We start from the raw sequence: 23,167 nt of genomic DNA on the forward strand, positions 1-23,167 counted from the left end.
AATGTTGGTTTTTTTAGTAGTATCCTGTAGATTCCCAACAATATGTTTTAAATTTCTAATTTCCTCTTCTTTTCTTTGGTCTGACTGTATCCTTTCCTGTTCTCTGTCTTCTAAGTCTGATATTCACTCTTCTACTTCACCCATTCTGTTTTTAAGGCTCTCTAATGTGTTTGTCATTTGATCTATTGAATTCTTCATTTCATTATGATTTCTCATCACTATCACAGTTTCCTGTTGTACTAGTTGTTTCATTTCATTTTGATTCCTCCTTAATATTTCATTTTCACGAGAGAGGTTTTCTATCCTGTCCAGTAAGGATTTCTGTAGTTCAAGAATTTGTTTTTGAGAACTTCTTAATGTTCTTATCAATTTTTTGAGATCTGCTTCTTGCATTTCTTCTATGTCATCATCTTCATAATCTTGAATTGGGGTATCTATTTCATTTGGGGGCATCATAGTGTCTTCCTTGTTCTTGTTACCTCGGCTTTTGCGTTTGTCATATTGGAGATATTCTTTGTTTTTTTTCTCATTATACTATGACTCTAGATTAAGAGGACTGTCTGCTTTTGATGCTTCCTTCGAGGCTATGATGGGTGTGGCCAGAGAGCTCTGGTTCTTCAGGGTTAAGGGTGTGCCAATGGTGATTTTCCCTGATTGTTATCTTGCTGGCTCTCACTCTTTCTCTCTCTCTCTCTCTTTTTTTTTTTTTTTTTTTTTTTGACTCAGTTGGGAAGTAATTCCACACAGCTGAGTGGAATTGAGAGTAGTTGATTCATGAAATCTGGCCCCTGTAGGTATTCGTTTGCTTACCAGAGTCAGGTTTTTCTGCTTGGCTAATGAGAGACACCTGCTTTACATATGCAAAATGGCACGTACTGCTTTACTTACGTAAAATGGCGCCTGCCCTTTGTCTTGCTCGGCTTTGTAAGGTGAGTGGAGAGAGAGGCTAAATGTCCATGCAGGTTCCCCTTATTTATTCGATTTTTTTCTCTCATTCAGCCAGCCTGGTGAACTTTCCCCAATGGGGTTTCAGGCCTCGTTCTCTGCAGGCTTTTTCTGCCTTCCCCGCCAATGTCTCGGGTTACCGAGAGCTTATTAGCTCACCTCCCCTTCCAGCTCTGGCGCGCAGACTCTGCGGCTCCGGCAGGTCCGGCAGGTCCGGTGGGTCTGGCTGCTCTGGCAGGTCCAGCGGGTCCGGCGAGTCCGGCAGGTCCAGTGGCTCCCACGGCTCAGCTTCCACGCGGTGGGCGACCTTGCTCTCCCCTTAGGTCCTCTGAGTCACAGCCACTAGATCCAGAAGAGTTTCCTCTGCAGTTTTTCCCTGATCCTTTTCCTGAGGCTACCATAACTCCACTTTTATTAAACTATCTTTTCCCGGACTGTCGGTGCGCGCCCTCACTATTCTGCCATCTTGGCTCCGCCCCTTTATTCCTGTTTTCAACTTAGTATCTTCATTTTCTGGTTTTCTTCAATTCCTATCCCCTTTGCATATCATGTAGGGAGTTTCTAGACTTCCTTCAGGATAGAACTCATTATAAACCCTTTCTACTTAGTTGTCACAAAGCGTGCAGATATAATGTATTGAAAATTAATTTTCTTTCCTGAAACATATTCTCTCTATATAATTTTGGTTCACTTCACTGAGCACAATGGTTTCCAGCTGGATCCATTTTGTTGTAAAGACAGGATTTCATTGACTGTGTAGTATTACATAGTGTATATATATATCACATTTTTTTATCCATTCATCAGTTGATGGACATCTGGGTTATTCCATCTCTTAGCTATTGTGAATTGATCTGCAATAAACATGGGGATACAAATAGCTCTTTCATATGCTGATTTCATTTCATTTGAGTAAATTCCCAGGAGTGGGATGACTGGGTCATATGTTAGATATATGTTCAGACTGCTGAGAAATCTTCATACTGTCTTCTATAATGGTTGTATTGGTTTACATTCCGACCAACAGTGTATTAGGGTATGTTTCCCCCAAATCCTCACCAGAACTTACTGTTATTTGATTTTTAGATGATAGCCATGCTAACTGGGGTGAGATGAAATTTCATTGTGGTTTTAAATTTGCATTTCCTTGATGATTAGTGATACAGAGTATTTTTTTCATGTGTCTATTGGCCATTTGCATTTCATCCATTGAAAAATTCCAGATCAAGTCCTCTGCCCATTACTTAACTGGATTATTTGTTTTGTTGTTGTTGAGTTTCTTGAGCTCTTTATAGAGCTTCAATATGCCTTTATTTGTTTTATACCCTGCAAATATTTTCTCCCATTCTGTTGGTTGTCCCTTCAACTTGTTGAGCATTTCCTTTGCAGTTCAGAAGCTTCTTAGCTTCCCACTTATCTATTTTTTGGTGTTTTTAAAGAAGTCTTTGCCTATGCCAATATCTTTAAGAGGTTCCCTGATGTTTTCCTCTAGGAAGTTGAAGTTATCAGTTCATAGATTTATATCCTTGATCCATTTTGAGTTGATTTTTGTATGAGGTGTGAGGTAGGGTTCTTGTTTCATGTTTCTGCATATGTAGATCCAATTTTCCCAGCACCATTTCTTGAGAAGATTATTCTTTTTCTAGGGATTGATTTTAGCTCCTTTGTCAAAAATAAGTTGGTGATACATGCATGGATTAATTTCTGGGGTTCCTATTCTGTCCCATTGGTCTACACATCTATTTTTGTACCAATTTCAGGTTGTCTTGAAATTTAGTACTATGATGCTTCCTGCTTTTTTTTTTTTTTCTTGATTTTTGTTGTTGTTGCTGTTGGTTAGCATTGATTTAGCTGTTTGGGATCTCTTGCGTTTCCATGGGAATTTTAGAATTGTTCTTTATATATCTGAGAAGAATATCATTGACATTTTGTTTGGGATCACATTGAATCTGTAAACTACTGTGGGTAGTATGGACATTTTGATATAAATTCTTTCAATCCATGAATGCAGAAGATTCTTCCTTTTTTATGTGTATGTTCTATTTCATTAATGTTCTTCAATTTTTATTGTAAAGACCTTCACATTTTTGGTTAAATTTATTCCAAGGTATTGAAATATTTTTTGTAACTATTGTGAATGGGACTGATCTTACAAGTTCTTTCTCAGCCAGATCATTATGTATAGAAAGGCTATTGAATTTTGTGTGTTGATTTTATATCTTACAACTTTACCAAACTCTCTTATGAGTTACAATAGTCTCTTAATGGAGTCTTTTGGTTCCCCTATATGTCATCTGCAAATGGATAATTTGATTTCTTCCTTTCCAATTTGTATCCCTTTGATTCCTTTGTCTTGCCAATTGGCTTTGGCTAAGACTTACAGAACTCTATTGACTAGCAGTGTGAATGTGGGCATCCTTGTCTTGCTCTGGATCTTAGTAGAAACGCTTCCAATTTTTCCCTATTCAATATGTTGCTGGCTCTGGGTTGTCATAAATTGCCTTGATTGTCTTGAGGAATGTTCTTCTATACCCAATTGGCCAAATATTTTTGTTTTTTATTATAAAAGAATGTTGTAGCCGGCGCCGTGGCTCAATAGGCTAATCCTCCACCTTGCGGCGCCGGCACACCGGGTTCTAGTCCCGGTCCGGGCGCCGGATTCTGTCCCGGTTGCCCCTCTTCCAGGCCAGCTCTCTGCTATGGCCAGGGAGTGCAGTGGAGGATGGCCCAGGTGCTTGGGCCCTGCACCCCATGGGAGACCAGGAAAAGCACCTGGATCCTGGCTCCTGCCATCGGATCAGCGTGGTGCGCCGGCTGCAGCGGCGGCCATTGGAGGGTGAACCAACGGCAAAGGAAGACCTTTCTCTCTGTCTCTCTCTCTCACTGTCCACTCTGCCTGTCAAAAAAAAAAAAAAAAAAAAAGAATGTTGTATTTTGTCAAATGCTTCTTCTGCATCTATTGAGATATCAACTGGTTTTTAATTTTAAATTTATTAATGTGATATATCACATTTATTGATTTGAGTATTTGAGCTATCCCTTCATATCAAGTATAAATCCCACTTGCTTTGGGTAAATGATCTTTCTGATGTGTTGTTGGAGTCTATTAGCTAGTATTTTATTGAGGTTTTTTGCTTATATGTTTTTCAGAGCATTGGTTGATAGTTCTCTTTGTTATATCTTTTTCTGGTTTTGGAATTAGGGTGTGCTGGCCTCATAGAAAGCATTTGGGCAGCTCACTAGGCTAATCCTCCACCTTGCGGCGCCGGCACACCGGGTTCTAGTCCTGGTCGGGGCACCGGATTCTGTCCTGGTTGCCCCTCTTCCAGGCCAGCTCTCTGCTGTGGCCCGGGAGTACAGTGGAGGATGGCCCAAGTGCTTGGGCCCTGCACCCCATGGGAGACCAGGAGAAGTACCTGGCTCCTGCCATCGGATCAGCACGGTGTGCCGGCCGCAGCGTGCCGGCTGCAGCGGCCATTGGAGGGTGAACCAACGGCAAAGGAAGACCTTTCTCTCTGTCTCTCTCTCTCTCACTGTCCACTCTGCCTGTCAAAAAAAAAAAAAAAAGAATATTTCCTCTATTTCAATTGTGTTGAATTATTTGAGAAGAATTAGAATTTTTCCTTAAACGTTTGGTAGAATTCAGCAGAGAGAAGCCATCCTGTTCTGGGCTTTTATTTGTTGGGAAGGTCTTTATTACTGATTCAATAACTGTGGTCTATTTAGGTTTTCTATATCTTCATGATCCAATTTTGGTAGATTGTATGTGTCCAGAAATTATCTATTTCTTCTGTGTTTTCCAATTTGATGGCCTATAGCTGTTTGTAGCAAATCTTGATGATTCTTTTTATTTCTGTGGTATCCATTGTAACATCTCCTTTTTCTTCTCTGATTTTATTAATATGGGTCTTCTCCCCCCCCACCCCTGTTTTTTTGGGTTAGTTAGGCCAATGGTTTACATTTTGTAATATTTTTAGTGATTATTTTATTCATTTGAAAGAGTTACTGAGAGAGGTGGGGGGGAGGATAGGTCTTCCTTCCGCTGGTTCACTTCCCAAATGGCCACTATGGCTGAAACTGATCCAATCTGAAGCCAGGAGCCAGGAGCTTCTTCCAAGTCTCCCATGCAGAGGTCCAAGCACTTGTGCCGTCTTCCACTGCTTTCCCAGGAGTATTAGCAGGGAGCTGGATCAGAAGTAGAACAGCCAGGATTTGAACTGGCACCCATATGGGATGCCAATGCTGCAGGCCAGGGTTTTAACCCACTGTGCCACCACCCCTTTGTTTTAAAAAAAGAACAATTATTCACTTCAATAATTTGTATCTGCTTTTTGGGGGTTTTAATTTTATTTATTTAGTCTCTAATTTTAATTATTTCTTTTCCTACTAATTTAGGGTTGGGTTTTTTTCTTGTCTTTCTAAGTCCTTGAGATGCATTCATAGGTCATTTATTTTATGCCTTTGCAGTTTCTTGATGTAGGCACTAAGTGCTATAAACTTTTGCTGTGTCACATAAGTTTTGAATATGTTGTGTTGTGGCCGGCGCCGCGGCTCACTAGGCTAATCCTCCGCCTAGCGGCGCCGGCACACCGGGTTCTAGTCCCGGTCGGGGCGCCGGATTCTGTCCCGGTTGCCCCTCTTCCAGGCCAGCCCTCTGCTGTGGCCAGGGAGTGCAGTGGAGGATGGCCCTGGTGCTTGGGCCCTGCACCCCATGGGAGACCAGGAAAAGCACCTGGCTCCTGGCTCCTGCCATCGGATCAGCGCGCTGCGCCGGCCGCAGCGCGCCGGCCGCGGCGGCCATTGGAGGGTGAACCAACGGCAAAGGAAGACCTTTCTCTCTGTCTCTCTCTCTCACTGTCCACTCTGCCTGTCAAAATAAAAAAAAAAAAAAAAAAAAAAAAGAATATGTTGTGTTGTCATCTTCCATTCCAGGAATTTTTGGATTTCCCTTTCGATTTATTGTATGACTCACTGTTCAGTCAGGAGAATCTTGTTCAGCCCCCATGTGTTTGCATGTTTTCAAGAGTTTCTTAAGTTGTTAATTTTCAGCTTCATTCCATTGTGGTCAGAAAAGATACATGGTATGATTTCAATTTTTTTGAAAATTTGTTGACACTTTCTTTATGGCCTAGCACATGGGCTATCCTAGAGAAAGTTTCATGCACAGACAAAAAATAATGTGTATTCTGCAGTTATGGGATGAAATGTTCTGTAGATATCAATTAGTCCATTTGGTCCATAATGTAGATAAGCTCTGTTGTTTCTTTGATGATTTTCTGTATCTTTGATCTTTCCATTGATCAAAATAGGGTTTTGAAGTCTCCCATTACAATTGTATTAGAGTCTATGCCTCCCTTTGGATTCATTAATATTAGTTTTAAATAGTCAAGAGCCTTGACATTGGGTGTGTATACATTCACTGTAGTCACATCTTCCTGTGGAATCGATCCCTTAATCATTACATAGTGCCCTTCTTAGTTCAGATTCTGAACATCCCTATACTATTGTTTTATTTCTTTACTGAACTGTCCTCATCTTCTTTATTTCCACTTCCCACCAGAATTAAATTTCTACTATGAAAATCTGATATTAATATTCTGTCCAAATTTTAAGTGTTCCTCAATATCTATTGGATAAGCTGTGAATAGTATGCTTTGTGTAGGCAATTTCAGTCTAGATTTTTCTCTACAACTTCCCTTGGCTGTCATATTCTAGTTATTCTATATCACTTTAATTTTCCCAAACATTGACTTCTATATTTCATTTTTGATTAAGATTTATTTATTTATTCAAAAGGCAGAGTTGCAGAAGGCAGAGAGAGAAGAAGAAGAGAGATAACGGGAGAGAGCTTCCATCTGCTGGTTCACTCCTCAAGTGGCCACAAAGGCTAGGGCTAGACCAAGATGAAGCCAAGAGTTTCATCCATGACTCCCAGGTGAGTGTCAAGGGTCCAAGTACCAGGCCATTCTGCTGTTTTCCCAGGCACATTAACAGGGAGTTGGATTGGAAGCCAAGCAGTCCCCATATGGGATGCCAACATCTCAGGCAATGCCTTAACCTGCTTGCCACAATGCTGACCCCAATTTCTATATTTCTTATAGACAATAATTCGCTTTTCATCTTTGTAGCCTTATGTATCTAACAACTATGCTCAATACACACTTGTTGAAGGAATGAATAACGCCTGTTCTTCCCATAGAGCCAGTGCCTCTCTGAATCTTTTATGTACTTTTCCTCTGGTGGTGGCTGCTCTTGTTTCTGACCAGCATTCAGTATGTCTCTCTCTCTTATTCTGTACCTGTACACTTAAGCATCATGTTTCATTCTCTTCCACTTTCAAAGCTGTATTTTTTTTTAAATTTTAGTGAGCAAGTAGTACTCTTTATTGACAAAAATGTGATATGACCCTGATATTTGGGTTGAAATAGAAGATATTCATAAAAACTCTTCCAGAGTGCTCAGGAGAGAAAGAAGGGTGGATAAGACTATAAAGTATATTGGGATTAAGTCCTAGAAGACCTTGAATGGTAAGTTGGGAATTTGGATTTCATTTAATAGGCAGTGGAGCCGCATTAAAGGATTTTGAATAAAGGTTTCATAGATTAAGGAAATATTTCAGCAATATCATTCTGTCAAGTGGTAAGCAGGATAAACTGTAACAGGTGAGGAGCACAATAGTGAGATCAGATATAAAACTAAAAGAAAAATATATAATAAGCATATGAAATGGGTAATATTAAGTGGTAGAATCAGAATTAGAACATGTCACAAAATTTTGGGAATAAGGAAAGTTAATTGTAAATTTTTTTAAAGTATTTACTTATTTGTTTGAAAGGCAGAGTTACAGAGAGAGAGAGGAAGAGATAGACACATACACACACACAGAGAGAGAGAGAGAGAGAGAGAGAGAGATTGAGATCTTCCATTTGTTTGTTCACTCCTCTAATGGACACAATGGCCAGGGATGGGCCAAGCTGAAGCCAGGAGCGAGGAACTTCTACGTCTCTCATATGGATCCAGGGCCCAAGCACTTGGGCCATCCTCTGCTACTTTCCCAGGCACATAAGCAAGGAGCTGGATCAGATGTGGAGCAGCAGGGACTGAAACTGGCACTCATATGAGATGTTGGTGTCGCAGGCAGCAGCTGAACTCAGTGTGCCACAACAGCAGCCCCTAATTATAGGTTTTAATGACAGGGTTAACTCAGGCAAAATGTCTAGCTACGTCACTCTATTAACGGAATTTCATATAGCACTTTTAGAAAATTTTAATATTATAATACATTTTAATATTATAATAAAATTCAATATTATAATAAAATTTTAATATTATAATAAATTTTAATATTATAATAAAATTTAGTGAGGCAACATTTCCTTAAATTTTAAAGATTTATTTATTTATTTGAGATGCAGAGTTATAGCCAGAGAGAGGGAGAGACAGAGAGAGAGGTCTTCTATCCACTGGTTCACTTCCTCAAAAGACTGCAATGGCCAGAGCTAGGCCAATCCGAAGCCAGGTGCTTCTTCCAGGTCTCTCATGTTGGTACAGAGACCCACGCACTTCAGCCATCTTCCACTGCTTTCCCAGGCCATTAACAGAGAGCTTGATCAAAAGTAGAGTAACTGGGACTCAAACTGACAGCCATATGGGATGCCGGTGCTGTAGGTGGAGGTTTAACCTACTATGCCACAGTGCCGACCCCTTGGAGACAACATTTCTTCAGTAATTTCCCTAATATTGTGTACTTAGCAGGCAATATGATCAGGAATTTTCAGTTCTCACTGTTAATTATCAATATATCACACAAAAAGGGGGTCTTGTTACATCTTCCATCACCTTTCTTTTATTTTAATTTCTCTTTTGTTTTTGCATTCTTTCAGATAGGCATCCCTCTTTTAATTTTTCTGTGTGTGTGTTCTCTCCCCTCTATATTTCTTCCTTTTAAATTTGCTTCTTTTAATTTTTCTCCACTTATTTTTCCTTTCTCTTATCCCTCTCTGTATATTTGAGCCTGTAAGATCCTTTCCCATTGGTAGGGCTTTGGTCCAGGAACTCCACCGTTCCCACAGGAATCTTCAGGGCAAAAGTGGAAAAGATTGCCAAATTGCAGAAGCTAGGGACAACTGGAAGCAGAGCTTTCAACCAAGGTCAGTGAGCTTAAATCTCCTCTCTCTCTTCCTGCTTCCGTGCCTGTTCTTGTCAGTCTAGCAAGCCTCACATGTCAAAATAATGGAAGTCCTTAGCAGAGTCAGCCTCAGACCTACTGCCAGAATAGGCTTTCCCTCCCCTGCAGGCCCTTAGTGAGACAGCTAATTTTTTGTCACTTCGCCAAACATAGCAGGGCTTGCAGGAGGTAAAGCCAAAAGAATCTGAGCCGTGGGGGTTTAACAACTCTATCTTTTTTCCCCCTGAAATTTGAAAAACAGATATGCCAAGATTTTTTTAAACAAGGTATCAGAATGAGGGACTTTGATTCTAAAAGTGGAAGAAAAGAAACAAACAAACAAAAAAGCAATTTTTAATGGAAACTGAACCACTAATTTCAATTCAGGGACACTGAGTTTGTAGGAATACCCAGGTGGTTTTTATTACTTTTCCTTCTGATTGTCAGTTGCCTACTACAAAAAGGGCAGAGAGGTTTCAGTATTATAGACATTGGTTCAGAGTCCAGAGTGCGAACCATTGGTTGAGTGCCCAATATATATCATCATTTTACATAATGCTGGGGAGAAGTGTTGGTTGAGGGGGGTGCAGACATGAGACTACAAACAAACATTCATAAAATGATCCCTAAAAATAAGTGCAGTCTATAACGATGTCAAAATAACAAAGGACTGAAAGTTATTGCACTTAATATATTTGGGGAGCTGCTTTTATAGGTATTATATTCAGAACTACTTACACTATAAAATAATCTGAATACTGCCCTTGTTAGTAATTTACCTTAGTATTAAATTTGGTGGCAAATAACTACTGATTGGTTTACAAAATCAATTTAATGTTCAAAGAAAAAAAATTCATTGTGCCTGAGGCTGTAAAGAAGACTGAACTACAGGTATCATAGTATTAAAAACAGCAGTGTTACTGAATAGAGTCTAATCTCAAAGTGACTACTTTGAAGAGAATAAGTATTAAGTTCATAATTGTTTTAAAATACAGTTGGGTTATTTTGTGGGTATGTTGTAAGCACATGATCTCTGACATAGGTGAAAATGTTGTGAGATCTGCACAATAAGAATTTTAAAGAACAATTGATGGCAGAATAAAATCAATTGTCAGCCGGCACCGTGGCTTAGTAGGCTAATCCTCTGCCTTGTGGCGCCAGCACACCAGGTTCTAGTCCCGGTCGGGGCACCGGATTCTGACCCGGTTGCCCCTCTTCCAGGCCAGCTCTCTGCTGTGGCCAGGGAGTGCAGTGGAGGATGGCCCAAGTCTTTGGGCCCTGCACCCCATGGGAGACCAGGAGAAGTACCTGGCTCCTGGCTTCGGATCAGCGCGGTGTGCCGGCTGCAGCGCGCCGGCCGCGGCGGCCATTGGAGGGTGAACCAATGGCAAAGGAAGACCTTTCTCTGTCTCTCTCTCTCTCACTGTCCACTCTTCCTGTCAAAAAAAAAAAAAAATCAATTGTCAAATGGAAGTTGAGATGAAGAAAAGGTTGTCTTACTCCCTGAAACTTGTGGAGAACGAGAGACTTCAGATGGGTAAGATTTGGGAAGCTGGAACATAAAAAAATCAGAATGTCAATTTTATAAACACAGAAACAGCTTAATTAAGCATCATCTTTAAATTAAGTAGTTTATTGAAATTTTAACCATAAGGATATTGGATGATGTTTTGAAACTCCTCTAATGGATGTTACATAAAGTATCTACTTAACCTTTATTTGACCTGTAAAATAGTGCTTACCCTTCATAGGAGTCTTATGAAATAATGTTGGAAACATTGCCTTGTACATTTAGCTGCATATTCTTGAGGCTATTCACTTGTCTAACTTTACCATAGGCTATAGATCTTTTCCTGCTTTGTATTCCCAGAGTCTCATATCATGCAGTGACTAAGAAAGTCTTGCAGTGCCAGCTAAAAAAGACAGGCAGGCTTCCTTGATAGTTAGTAGTCTGAATATACAAGGCCATTTTTCAAGAAAGTATTCCCAAGTGGCAAATGAATATTAGCATATAAATATATAGAGAAAAACAAGATTTTAAAACAAGCAAAAATATTTATACCTCTAACTATGATCTGAAGGTTTTAAAAAAAATCCCAGTTAACTAAATGGCCTTTTTTTTTTTTTTTTTTTTTTTTTTTTTGACAGGCAGAGGGACAGTGAGAGAGAGACAAAGAGAAAGGTCTTCCTTTGCCGTTGGTTCACCCTCCAATGGCCGCCGCGGCCAGTGCGCTGCAGCCGGCGCACCGCGCTGATCCGATGGCAGGAGCCAGGTACTTCTCCTGGTCTCCCATGGGGTGCAGGGCCCAAGCACTTGGGCCATCCTCCACTGCACTCCCTGGCCACAGCAGAGAGCTGGCCTGGAAGAGGGGCAACAGGGACAGAATCCGGTGCCCCGACCGGGACTAGAACCCGGTGTGCCGACGCCACAAGGCGGAGTATTAGCCTAGTGAGCGGCGGCGCCGGCCTAAATGGCCTTATTTTACTGGGTATTTGCTTTACAATAAAAATTCCAAATTTGGCATTTTCTTTCAATAATCATGCAGAAAATCTATTTAATAAGTTCCATAAGTTTAAGAAAAAAGGAATATAATTTTGAACTTGTCAACAATTTACAATTTTTACATTAAAGTCTTAGATGAAAATCTGAGGAGAATGATCGATTCTAAATCAACTATAATTTCATGGGCACTTAATACAATAATAAGTCATATGCACTGAGCATCTATCAAGTTCATAACATTGTGGAAATGATCTATTAATCCTCACAGTAAACCTATGAGATAGAAACTGTTATATTCATCATTTTGTAGGTGAAAAAAAAGTACAGAAATGTTAAAAAATTTGCCCAAACTCAGAGTAGTACAAGGTATAAGTCAACCAAGTTATTCTGAATTCATATCCCACTTTAAAAAGACTTTAATACAGTAATAAATACACATAATTTAGAAAAAAATAGTTCTACAAATCTCATAATTTGGTTGACATTTAATTTGTTATGTACTTCTGAGAATGAAAGGGAGATGCTAACTGAATAGGCTTGTAGGAAAGCAAGGATAAAACAGGGCACTCCTGAGAAAAGTAGAATTATATGGCCACCTGACTTATGATGAAGAAAGAACAGTCCCTTCTGCAGTATCACTTGAATCCAAATTTCTACCAAGTCCTACTCCTAATGGGCAACTATTTCTAAATCCTTTTTGCTGCTTTTTGTATTTTATAGTTGAAGACCTCATTTTTTAAAAAAATATTTATTTATTTGAAAGGCATATTATAGAGGAGATTGAGGAGGGAGAGAAAGAGATCTTCTATCCACTGGTTCACTTCCCAAATGTCTGCAACAGCCAGGGATGGGCCAGGCTGAAGGCAGGAGGCAGGAACTTCTTTCAGATATCCTGTGTGGGTGTAGGGGCCCAAATACTTGGGTCATCCTCCACTGCTTTTTTCCTAGGTGCATTAACAGGGAGCTGGATCTGAAGTGGAGCAGCTGGGACATGAATCAGCGCCCATATGGAATGCCCACAGTGCAGGTGGTGACTTAAACTGCTGTGTCACAATGCCGGCCCCCTGAAGACCTGCTTTTTGAGAAATCATATTCAAAACTACTTATCAAAAAAAAAAAAAACAGCTGCACTGTTAATTTTTGAGAGACAGATAAAAAGAGTGAGTCCGTTTCCATCTGCTTATTCGCTCCCAAATGCTGCTTGATCATGTTGAAGCCAGTAGCTGGAAACTTAATCCAGGTTTTCTACATGGGAGGCAGAGACCCTATTACTTGATCCATCACCCACTGCCTTCCAGGGACTGCATTAGCAGGAAGCTGGAATTTGGAGCCATAGCCAGGACATGAACTCAGGTACTCCCATGTGAAATGTGGACATCTCAACCATTAGATTAAAATACCTGTCCCTTTAGCTTTCTTAAGCTTCTGACTAAACACAATTTCTTCATTCTCCTAATTTTGTTTTGTTTCATATTTTGGTTAAATAATTTAGTGTTTATATTATTAAGAATTTATAGGGGCCAGCGCTATGGCATAGCAGGTACAGCTGCCTGCAGTGCCAACATCCCATATGGGCACTGGTTCAAGTCCCGGGTGCTCCACTTCCCATCCAGTTCTCTGCTATGACCTGGGAAAGCAGTGGAAGATGGCCCAAGTCTTTGGGTCCCCGCACCCGCATGGAAGACCCAGAAGATGCTCCTGGCTCCTGGCTTCGGATCAGACTAGCTCCAGCTGTTTCGGCCAACTGAGGAGTGAACCAGTGGATGGAAGACTCTCTCTCACTCTCACTCTCTCTCTTTTTTTCTCTCTCTCTCTCTTTTGCCTCTGCCTCTCTGTAATACTGCCTTTCAAATAAATAAATCTTTAAAAAAAGAATATATAAATTTGGTCATGGTTGATCCACATTTAATAGTCTGTTAACATGGAACAGACATTTGGCCTAGCAGGTAATTTACTAATGAAGATACCCATATCCCACATTGGAGTATCTTGGTTTGGTCCTTGGGTTCAGCTCCTAATTCCAGCTTCCTGCTAATGCAGATCTTAAGAGGCAGCAGTGACAGCTCAAGTAGCTACATTCCTGCCTGTGTCTTCTGGCCTTGAAATATCTAGATTATGTTCCTGGCTCACTGCTTCTCCTCTGGCTGTTGTGGGCATCTGGGCAGTGAACCAGTAGATGGGATCTCTTTTCCCCACTCACTCTGTCTTTGCATCTCAAATAATCTCTTTTTATCTTGATCTACATATTTTTTTTAGCTAACTGTCTTTTTTGTTTTGACAGTTATAGACAGTGAGAGAGAGACAGAGACAGAGACAGAGACAGAGACAGAAAGAAAGGTCTTCCTTCCATTGGTTCAGTCCCCAAATGGCTACCATGGCCCACGCTAAGCCAATCCGAAGCCAGGAGCCAGGTGCCTCCTCCTGGTCTCCCATGCGGGTGCAGGAGCCCAAGCACTTGGGCCACCCTCCACTGCGTTCCTGGGCCACAGCAGAGAGCTGGACTGGAAGAGGAGCAACCAGGACTAGCACCTGGCTCCCATATGGGATGCCGGCGCCATAGGCGGAGGATTAACCAAGTGAGCTACAGCGCCAGCCCCAGTTAACTGTCTTACATGTGCGTTTTTGCCTCTAGCTTTCTGTTTAAACTCTAAAGCTCCTCTTAGTACTGTCAAGATTTATAGATAATTGATAAGTTAAATTGATTTTTTTCCCTTAGAAACTTCCCTCCTGGATTCTTCATCTTTCCAATCCAATATAAAAGTTTGATTTCTAAATTCACCATATCATAATTCTGTTAGAATCTTTCTCCATGGTTCCCTAGGTATTTATCTCTCTCTCTCTCTCTCTCTCTCTCTCTCTCTCTCTCTTTCTCTTTCTCTTTCTCTTTCTCTCTCTGAAAGATTTTTTTTTACTTAAAAGTCAGAGTTAATATATAGAGAGAAGGAGGGGCAGAGTGAGAGAGAGAGAGGTCTTCCATCCGCTGGTTCACTCCCCAACTGGCCCAACTGCCAGAGCTGAGCGGATCTGAAGCCAGGAACCAGGAGCTTCTTCTAGGTCTCCCATGTGGGTGTAGGGGCCCAAGGACTTGGACCATCTTCCACTGCTTTCCCAGGTCATAGCAGAGAGCTGAATCCGAAATGGAGCAGCCAGTTCATCAAGCAGCGTCCACATGGGATGCCAGCACCACAGGTGGGACTTCCTATCTATGCCACAGCGATCGCCCAATTTTTCTCTCTTTTGTTTCAGATTTTCTATCTGCTGAATCACATATCTTCCTCTTACCATCCAAGAACAGAGCCTCTCTGAGTCAATCTCTGCCTGTAGCAATGTCGTGTTTTCCTCCGGTGGTTAAGAGGAGAAGATGAGTGGCAGTATAGGCTTGTGGAAGGTATTCAGATTTTAAATGTTTCCTTTTTAGACTCAAAAGCCAGTCTTTTTGTACTCATCCTATGTTGTTCCTGGTACCTACAACTTCTGAACCCTTCTGGGGTTTAACAACACAAATATGATTGTTTTACATTGGCATCTCCCTCTCTGGGTTGTTGGATTTGAACTTGTTGAACCTGGTGACTCATTTGCCATTCAATTAACTTTTTTAATCCTCCAAAATTTTGCCTTTCTATTCTGTTTGTCTTGAGGAGTTTTTGTCTTTCTAAAACTATTTTCAACATTTTAGAACTGTTTTCAGCCCACAGCAAAACTGAGCAGAAGATGAAGAGTTCCTGTACATACTCTGCCCCCACACTATCAACAGCCTGTACTAGAGAAACACATTTGTTACAGTCAATCACTATTATTCAAAGTTCATAGTTTACATTTGTTAAAATCAATCATGATTATCCAAAGTTCATAGTTTACATTATGACATTTTTGGCATTGTATATGTTGCAGGATTAGATAGTATATAATAATATTTATTCAACATTATATCAGAAAGACTGTTTCACGCCCTAAAAATCCTCTTTGTTCCCCCTATTCGTCCATCTCCTCCACTCTCAGAATCCCTGGAAACCTTTAATATTTTACTGTCTTTGTAGTTTTACATTTTCACAATGTCATGTAATTGGAATTATACAGTAAATAGTCATCTCAGGGGGCTTGCACTATGGCATGGCAGGTAAATCTGCCGCTTGCAGTGCTGGCATCCCATATAGGCATCAGTTCAAATCCCAGCTGCTCTACTTCTGATCCAGCACCCTGCTAATGTGTCTGGGAAAGCAACAGAGGATGGCCCATGTGCCTGAGACCTTGCACCCACATGGGAGACCTGGAAGAAGCTCCTGGCTCCTGGCTTCAGCCAGGCCCACTCCTGAACTTTGTGGCCATTTGAGGAGTAAGCCAGCAGATGGAAGATCAATCTCTCTTTGTACTTCTGCCTTTCTGTACTCTGCCTTTCAAATAGATAAATAAATAATTCTTTTTTAAAAACAGTCTTCTCAGCTTGGCTTATTTCACTTATTATGTGTATTTTTAAGTCTTTTTATGGCTTGATAGCTCATTTCTTTTTAGAATTAAATAGTATTCCATTGTGTGAATAGTCCACATTTTGTTTATCCATTCACCTACTAAAGGTTTTTTGATCCTTTTTAATTTTAGCAATTGTAAATAAACCTGTAAACATATGTGTGCAAGTTTTTGTGTGTGCATAAAGGAGTATGATTATTGAATCAAATGATAAAGCTGTATGTTCAGTTTTGAAAGAAAATATTAAACTGTTTTCTAGAGTTTGTGCAGTCAAACTGGCAATGAATGAGGATTCCTGTTGCTTCACATTCTTTTTAACATTTGGCATTGTTAGTATTTGGGATTTTGTGCATTCTTTTAAATATAAAATGGTATCTCATTTTTTCAATTTATAATTTTATAATGGAATATGATATTAGCATCTTTCATAGGCTTTTGCCAATACCACAAGGAATTAAATATATAGCTTTAATAGTAAGTCTTGAAGTTGGATATTGTCAGTCCTCTGACTTTGTTCTTCTTCAAAATTATGTTGACTATTCTTGGTATTTTTTCTTTCCTTATAAATTTTAACATTGATTTGCTACTATTCACCCACGAACTTATTGATATTTTGATTGCAATTGTGTTTAATATGAAGAACAAGTTGTGAGGAACTGATGTCTTGACAATATTGAGTCTCTCTATTCATGAAAATGGAGTAACTCCCCATTTATTTAGTTCTTTTTTATTTTTATAATCAGAGATTTATAGTTTTCCTCATATAAATCTTGTATTTCTTCTGTGAGATTTAATGGGTGTTAATGTAAATGGTATCATGTTTTCAATGTAAAATTTTGAATGTTCATTTTGGGTATATAGGAAAATGATTGACTTTTGTATGTTAATCTTGCATCCTGCCATGCTACTGCAATTGCTTATTAGTTCCAAGAGAGTTTTTAAATTTTATGTTTCTGTTGATTCTTAGGCACATTCTACCTAGAAAATCATGTCTTCTGTGAAAAAATACAGTATTATTTCTTCCTTTCCAGAAAGTCTACATCTTTACATCTCTTTTTCCAATGGTATTAACTAGAACTTATAGTGAAATGTGGTAAAAGTGGTAAAAGAACCATGTTCAGCTTTTTCCTGATTCTAGTGGGAAAGTTACAAGTTTCTCACTACTGAGTGTGCTGTTATGGAATTCTTGTTGATGTCATTATAATGTTGAGACTGTTGTCCTCTGTTTCTAGTTTTTTTGAGCGTTTTTGTCATAAGTAGGTGTTAGGATTTCTTAAGTGTTTTTTCTGGTTCTATTGATATGATTATATGATTTTTTCCCCTTTAACTGTAGAGACAATGGATTATAGTAACTGGTTTTCAAATGCTGAATCAACCTTGTATGCCAGGATTACACACTGCTTGTTGCAGTATATAATTATTTTTATACATTGGTGAATTTAAATAGTTAACATTCTGTTGAGATTTTTTGCATCTATTGAGAAATGTTGGTCTGCCTTTTTTATAATATCTTTGTTTGATTTTGGTATTAGGGTAATGGTGGCCTATGCCTAACTTTTTAACAATATTTTGTTCAGAAAATCTTTTATTTTGTGCATGGTGGCATTCATCTTGATTTCTGTATAAAGGAGTGCATGGTAGAAGTGTTATTAATATGGACTTTGAAGGACCAAAAGGAAAGTAGATAGTAGAGTGTGGTGGTCAAGAATTAAGGCTTAGGGCCGGCCCCGCAGCTGAATAGGCTAATCCTCTGCCTTGTGGCGCGGGCACACCAGGTTCTAGTCCTGGTCGGGGCGCCGGGTTCTGTCCCAGTTGCCCCTCTTCCAGGCCAGCTCTCTGCTGTGGCCAGGGAGTGCAGTGGAGGGTGGCCCAAGTCCTTGGGCCCTGCACCCCATGGGAGACCAAGATAAGTACCTGGCTCCTGCCATCGGATCAGCGCGGTGTGCTGGCTGCAGTGCGCCGGCCGTGGCGGCCATTGGAGGGTGAACCAACGGCAAAAGGAAGACCTTTCTCTCTGTCTCTCTCTCTCACTGTCCACTCTGCCTGTCAAAAAAAAAAAAAAGAAAAAAAGAAAAAGAAAAAGAACTAAGGCTTAGGATTCAAGTAAGACCCAAAACAACCCATGAATCTACAACTTACAAACTTCTTGATTTTAATTAATTTACCGAACATTTCCAAACCTCTGTCTTATTTGTGAAATGAAGATAGTAATAGTACCTTTCTCACAAAGTTGTCAGTATTATTGAGATAACTAAGGTAAAATATATGGCATAAGTAACAAACCTTCAGTAAGCACTTGAAAAATTTCAGCTATTTTTTTTAAAAAAGCAAGACAGTGGTAAACTATTTTAGTTATAAAAAGTGTATGGTAAAAAATGACCCGAGCAATAAGTGTTTAAAGCAGAATGTACTGTGAAAGTACTTAAATAAACCAAAGGACCAAGTAAAGATCCTTTTTAGTAACATCAGGTTTTGAGAGGTTGTAGGAGATGAGTTAGATCTTAGCTTTCATCTGTCTCCTGCACAGCTGAAAAGTCTTCAGATCTCAAACTTCAGGAAGCCTATCTTTACTCCTCACCTTGCACTCCATTAATTAGGTGTTTCAATTTATGTACTCCCATAGCAGCCTTTATTTCCTGTATACTAGCATTAAACACGATATATTGAAAATTTTTCAATATATCCTGCTAAGCTCTAGATTCCTCAATACCAGGATATATAGTGTCTGGCACATAATAGACACTCAATAAATATTCATCAAATAAACGAGTGTGAGTAAATCAGAATACAGTTGAGAAATAGCATGCAGAAGGCTTTGGGTTTATACTGCACATATGGTACATATATTGGTATTTTATATAGTATGTTTGGGGACTTGAAATATCACAATGTGTAACTTAATACTAAGGGACATGATAATAAAGTAGGGACATATGAGAATGGGCCTGGCTTGGTATCTAGTAAAATGTATTAAGTACCTGTCAGTAAATATCTGTACAATATAGTTAGAACAAGGACTGAATCAACAAATATTCTCAGGCACACATTTCATAGCATTTAGGATTGGGAGCTGGCATACAGAGATGGAATTTTTTTTTTTAAATCTAGTAAAATATGGGGAATAGTCTAGAGAGACTGATTCAGAATTTTGGTTTTCTCTATTTTGAATGAAATAACATTTTCTATGATCATTTCTTTAGTTTGTTATGGTAGTTTAACTTAAAAAAATCAAATATATGAATTTTTCCCAAGAAATATATAATGGATAGTTCAGTATAAATTAGTGAGTTCCAACCTTGCCATTACAAAGAAAACTATGCAGCTAGTTCAGAAGAGTTATAATTTTGAAAAAAATGGCTTGCAATAACTAAGTTCCACTATTCTTTTTCCTTTTTATAGTCTCATTTTCTTGTTTGTGAGTTAAACTATATCCTTATGTTTGAAACACACCTGAGTGAAAAACGTGCTGAGCTGTGGTCTGCCCAACAAGTGAGTAGCATTTCTACCATCCTTAATCCAGTTCCTTTTAGGTCTTTTCTTTTTTTTTTCCTCCATTCTTTTTTTTTTTTTTTTTTTTTTTGGACAGGCAGAGTGGACAGTGAGAGAGAGAGAGAGATAGGGAGAAAGGTCTTCCTTTTGCCGTTGGTTCACCCTCCAATGGCCGCCACGGCTGGTGCGCTGCTGCCGGCGCACTGCGCTGATCCGAAGCCAGGAGCCAGGTGCTTCTCCTGGTCTCCCATGGGGTGCAGGGCCCAAGGACTTGGGCCATCCTCCACTGCACTCCCTGGCCACAGCAGAGAGCTGGCCTGGAAGAGGGGCAACTGGGACAGAATCTGGCGCCCCAACCAGGACTAGAACCTGGTGTACTGGCGCCGCTAGGTGGAGGATTAACCTGTTGAATCATGGTGCCAGCCTTTTTTTTTTTTTTTTGACAGGCAGAGTGGACGGGGAGAGAGAGAGACAGAGAGAAAGGTCTCCATTCATTCTTAAAATGTTTCCGTCTCTTTTCAATAACCTGCAGCCTACTAAATTCAACTCATTTTAGTTCTGAATAAAGACAAGAATTGTAACTCCAAAAGAATCCTTTTTTTCCTTCTGTTTTCTTTGTGTTAATGCCTTATCCAGTTCTACCATACCTGGCCAAGGTGTTAAGAGTTTGTGTACTCGGGCCAGCACTGTGGTGTACTAAGTGGTGTACAGTGCTGGCATCCCATATGGGTGCTGGCTCAAGACCTGGCTGTTCCACTTCCAATCCAGCTCTCTGCTATTGGCCTGGGAAAGCAGTGGAAGATGGCCCAAGTGCTTGGGCCTCTGCACCCACGTTGGAGACCAGGATGGAATTTCAGGATCCTGATTTCAGATCAGCACAGCCCCAGGCCATTGCAGCCATTTTTTGGAGTGAACCAGAGGATGGAAGAGCTCTTTCTATTTCTCTCTGTGTGTGTCTGTAACTCTGCCTCTCAAATAAATAAATAAATCTTTTTTAAAAAAGAGGTTGTGTACTTAGCTGTTGCCATCCTTTTTAACTATAAACCTCTGATGAATAGTTGTTTTTAAAGAATACTTTTGCATGGCCCAGCTTTTCTTAATGTGGTATTTAATTAATACCATTCCAATTCTATTATATATTCATCATCTAAATAAATGTTTAAGATACAAGCACAGTTTATAATTCACCACTGAAAAAATAGAAAACTAAAAGTAAGAAAATGCTGACTAAATATGAGGGATGGTGTACATATATAAGGGAATGATATGCAATATATCTATTGATTATTTAAAACTTTGGCACTGCCTATATTACCTATGGGTTCTGTATATCTGTATAAGATCACATTGAGCCTGTAAGTAATATTGGCTGTTGATACTGCCAAAGTCTTGAATTGAATTCCCTCCAGAAATGTTAAGGTTTGAGTTTATTGTTTCAAGTTAATGAGTATGGCTTTAACTCAAGGCAAAGACAAGGGTTGAAACTAGATTATGTGGCCTTAAACCACATAGCAATTTCCCTTGTGAAATTTTTTTCTTTTTTGCTGTTTGAGTTTAGTTTGTATAAAATAATCAAAACACTCTGTAGGAATTACAAGCTTCTAAAGTGTTTTATTCCCACAGAGCAGTTTTAGATCATGTGTGGCAGCACAGAACTTGGAAAATTGTTGACCTAATTTATTATAAGCATTAGGAATCAAAATTAGCATTAAAATCAACTCCTTGCAACATTTCCCTATAAGTTGTGCTTACATAAAATGGAATACACTATAGAATTTATCAGCTTTTGGTGAAATTTTAATTTGTGTAATGGTGGCAGGTAAAAGATTTAAGATCTTTGATCACATCTAGTTAGCTCTGAAAGTTATTAAAACATAGAGACCTGTAGATTTTTATTAATACACCTTTTGATTATAATTTTATTTTTAAGGAATAACTCCTAATTTCCATCTTTGTGAACTTGGCTTCCAGAAAGATTTTATCAGTCTTATCAGGCTTATTCTCAAAGTTATTCAGGATTAAACAGATTTTTCAGTCTTTTTTTGTGTGTTATATTGAGAAATGAATGCGTTTTATATCTTTTCTGTTATAAACTTACTATATAATACATTTGTATATTATGTGAGCCTTTACCTATGCATTGTATGTGCATATACTATCATTTAAAACTAAAGTTGGGAGCTGGTACTGTGGCCCAGTGAGTTAAGCCACCACTTACCATGTTGACATTCCATATTGGACTGCAGTTTGAGTCCTGGCTACTCTTGGCTTCTCTGCTTCTGATACAGCTCCCTGCTAATGTGTCTGGGAAAGCAATGGAAGATTGTCGAAGTCCTTGGGCCCTTATCACCCATATGGGAAAGTTCCTTGCTCTGGACTTGCACCTGACTCAGCCCTGGCTATTGCAGCCATTTGGGGAGCAAACCTGTGGATAGAAAATTCTCTTACTCACTTGCTGGCTCGCTTGCTTACTTGCTCGTTCCTTCCCTCCCTCTCTCTCTCTCTCTCTCTCTGATGCCCTTACAAATAAATCCTTTTTTTTTTTTTAAAGAAAATAAAACTAAACTTAACTCAGGATAGTGAAAAGTCTCCATAATAGTTTTTGCCTAATAAACTTGGGAAAACAAGCATTCAGCCTAATGGTTAAGAAGTCTGCAACCCAAATTGTAGTACCTAGTTGTTTTGTTTTGTTTTGTTTTTCCCTGTATTTAGCTCCAGACTCCAGCTTCCCATCAATGCAGACCCTGGGAAACTACAGTGATGGCTCAAGTAATTGGGTTCCTGCTACCTATGTAGAAGATGTGGATTGAGTTCCCAGCTGCTGGTGTCAGCCCAGCTCTGCCCATCCCTACCTGTTGTGAACATATGGGGAGTCAGCTAGTGGAAGCAGCTCTCAGTTTGTCTCAGATAAGTAAGTAAATAAAAAACAAAAAAGCAAAACAAAACCAGTTTATTTTCTACAGTTTTAAAATAAATCAAATTCTCTATAGCAAATCTACATTATTTATGAATAAATAGCAATTCTGTGACATAAGAATTATTAAGTAATATATAACATCAGTGAGATATAATCTCCTACAAATGAAATTAATGTATTGGTACATTTTAATATTTTGTTGCTTATTTTTTTCAGAAGAAAGAACCAACTTTTAATTTTTCAAAAACTTTATTTTAATTTTACTTGAAAGGCAGAGAGACAGAGACACAGAGAGGTCTTCCATCTGCTTTTCATTCCCCAAATGCCCACAATTGTTGGGGTTGGACCAGGCCAAAGTCAGGAGCCCAGAACTCAATTTGGGTCTCCTGTATGGATGGCAGGGAGCCAAGTACTTTGGCCACCACCTACTGCCTCACATGGTCTGCATTAATAGGAAGCTGGAGTCAGAAGCAGAGCCAGGACTTGAACTCAGTTACTCCACAATGAGAGGTAGGTATACCAGGATGCATCTTAACCACTATACCAAACACCCACTCCAAGGACAATTTTTTCTAAAGTAATATAGCCAATGTTACGTAATATGGATGAATTTTTTTTACATAATACTGAGCACTTTTGAGAAATAATTATATATTTTTAAGGTGAAAACACTGGAATTATT

At 39.4% G+C, this 23,167-nt stretch overlaps 1 long non-coding RNA gene across 2 annotated transcripts; it reads left to right on the forward strand.

The window, feature by feature from the left end:
* The first annotated feature begins 796 nt into the window (after window positions 1–796).
* LOC127493601 (uncharacterized) lies at window positions 797–22,504 on the forward strand. 2 transcript variants are annotated; one of them, XR_016237273.1, is made up of 4 exons: window positions 797–929; window positions 6,742–6,880; window positions 14,862–15,003; window positions 19,479–19,569. It is a non-coding gene; the product is annotated as an uncharacterized LOC127493601 (long non-coding RNA). The 2 variants fall into 2 exon arrangements; XR_016237274.1 differs by lacking the exons at window positions 14,862–15,003; window positions 19,479–19,569 and adding an exon at window positions 22,281–22,504.
* Window positions 22,505–23,167: the final 663 nt, after the last annotated feature.

Source organism: Oryctolagus cuniculus, chromosome 7 (assembly GCF_051225735.1).
Source record: "Oryctolagus cuniculus isolate XC-2025 breed Fujian yellow rabbit chromosome 7, ASM5122573v1, whole genome shotgun sequence".
Classification (NCBI taxonomy): Eukaryota; Metazoa; Chordata; class Mammalia; order Lagomorpha; family Leporidae; genus Oryctolagus; species Oryctolagus cuniculus.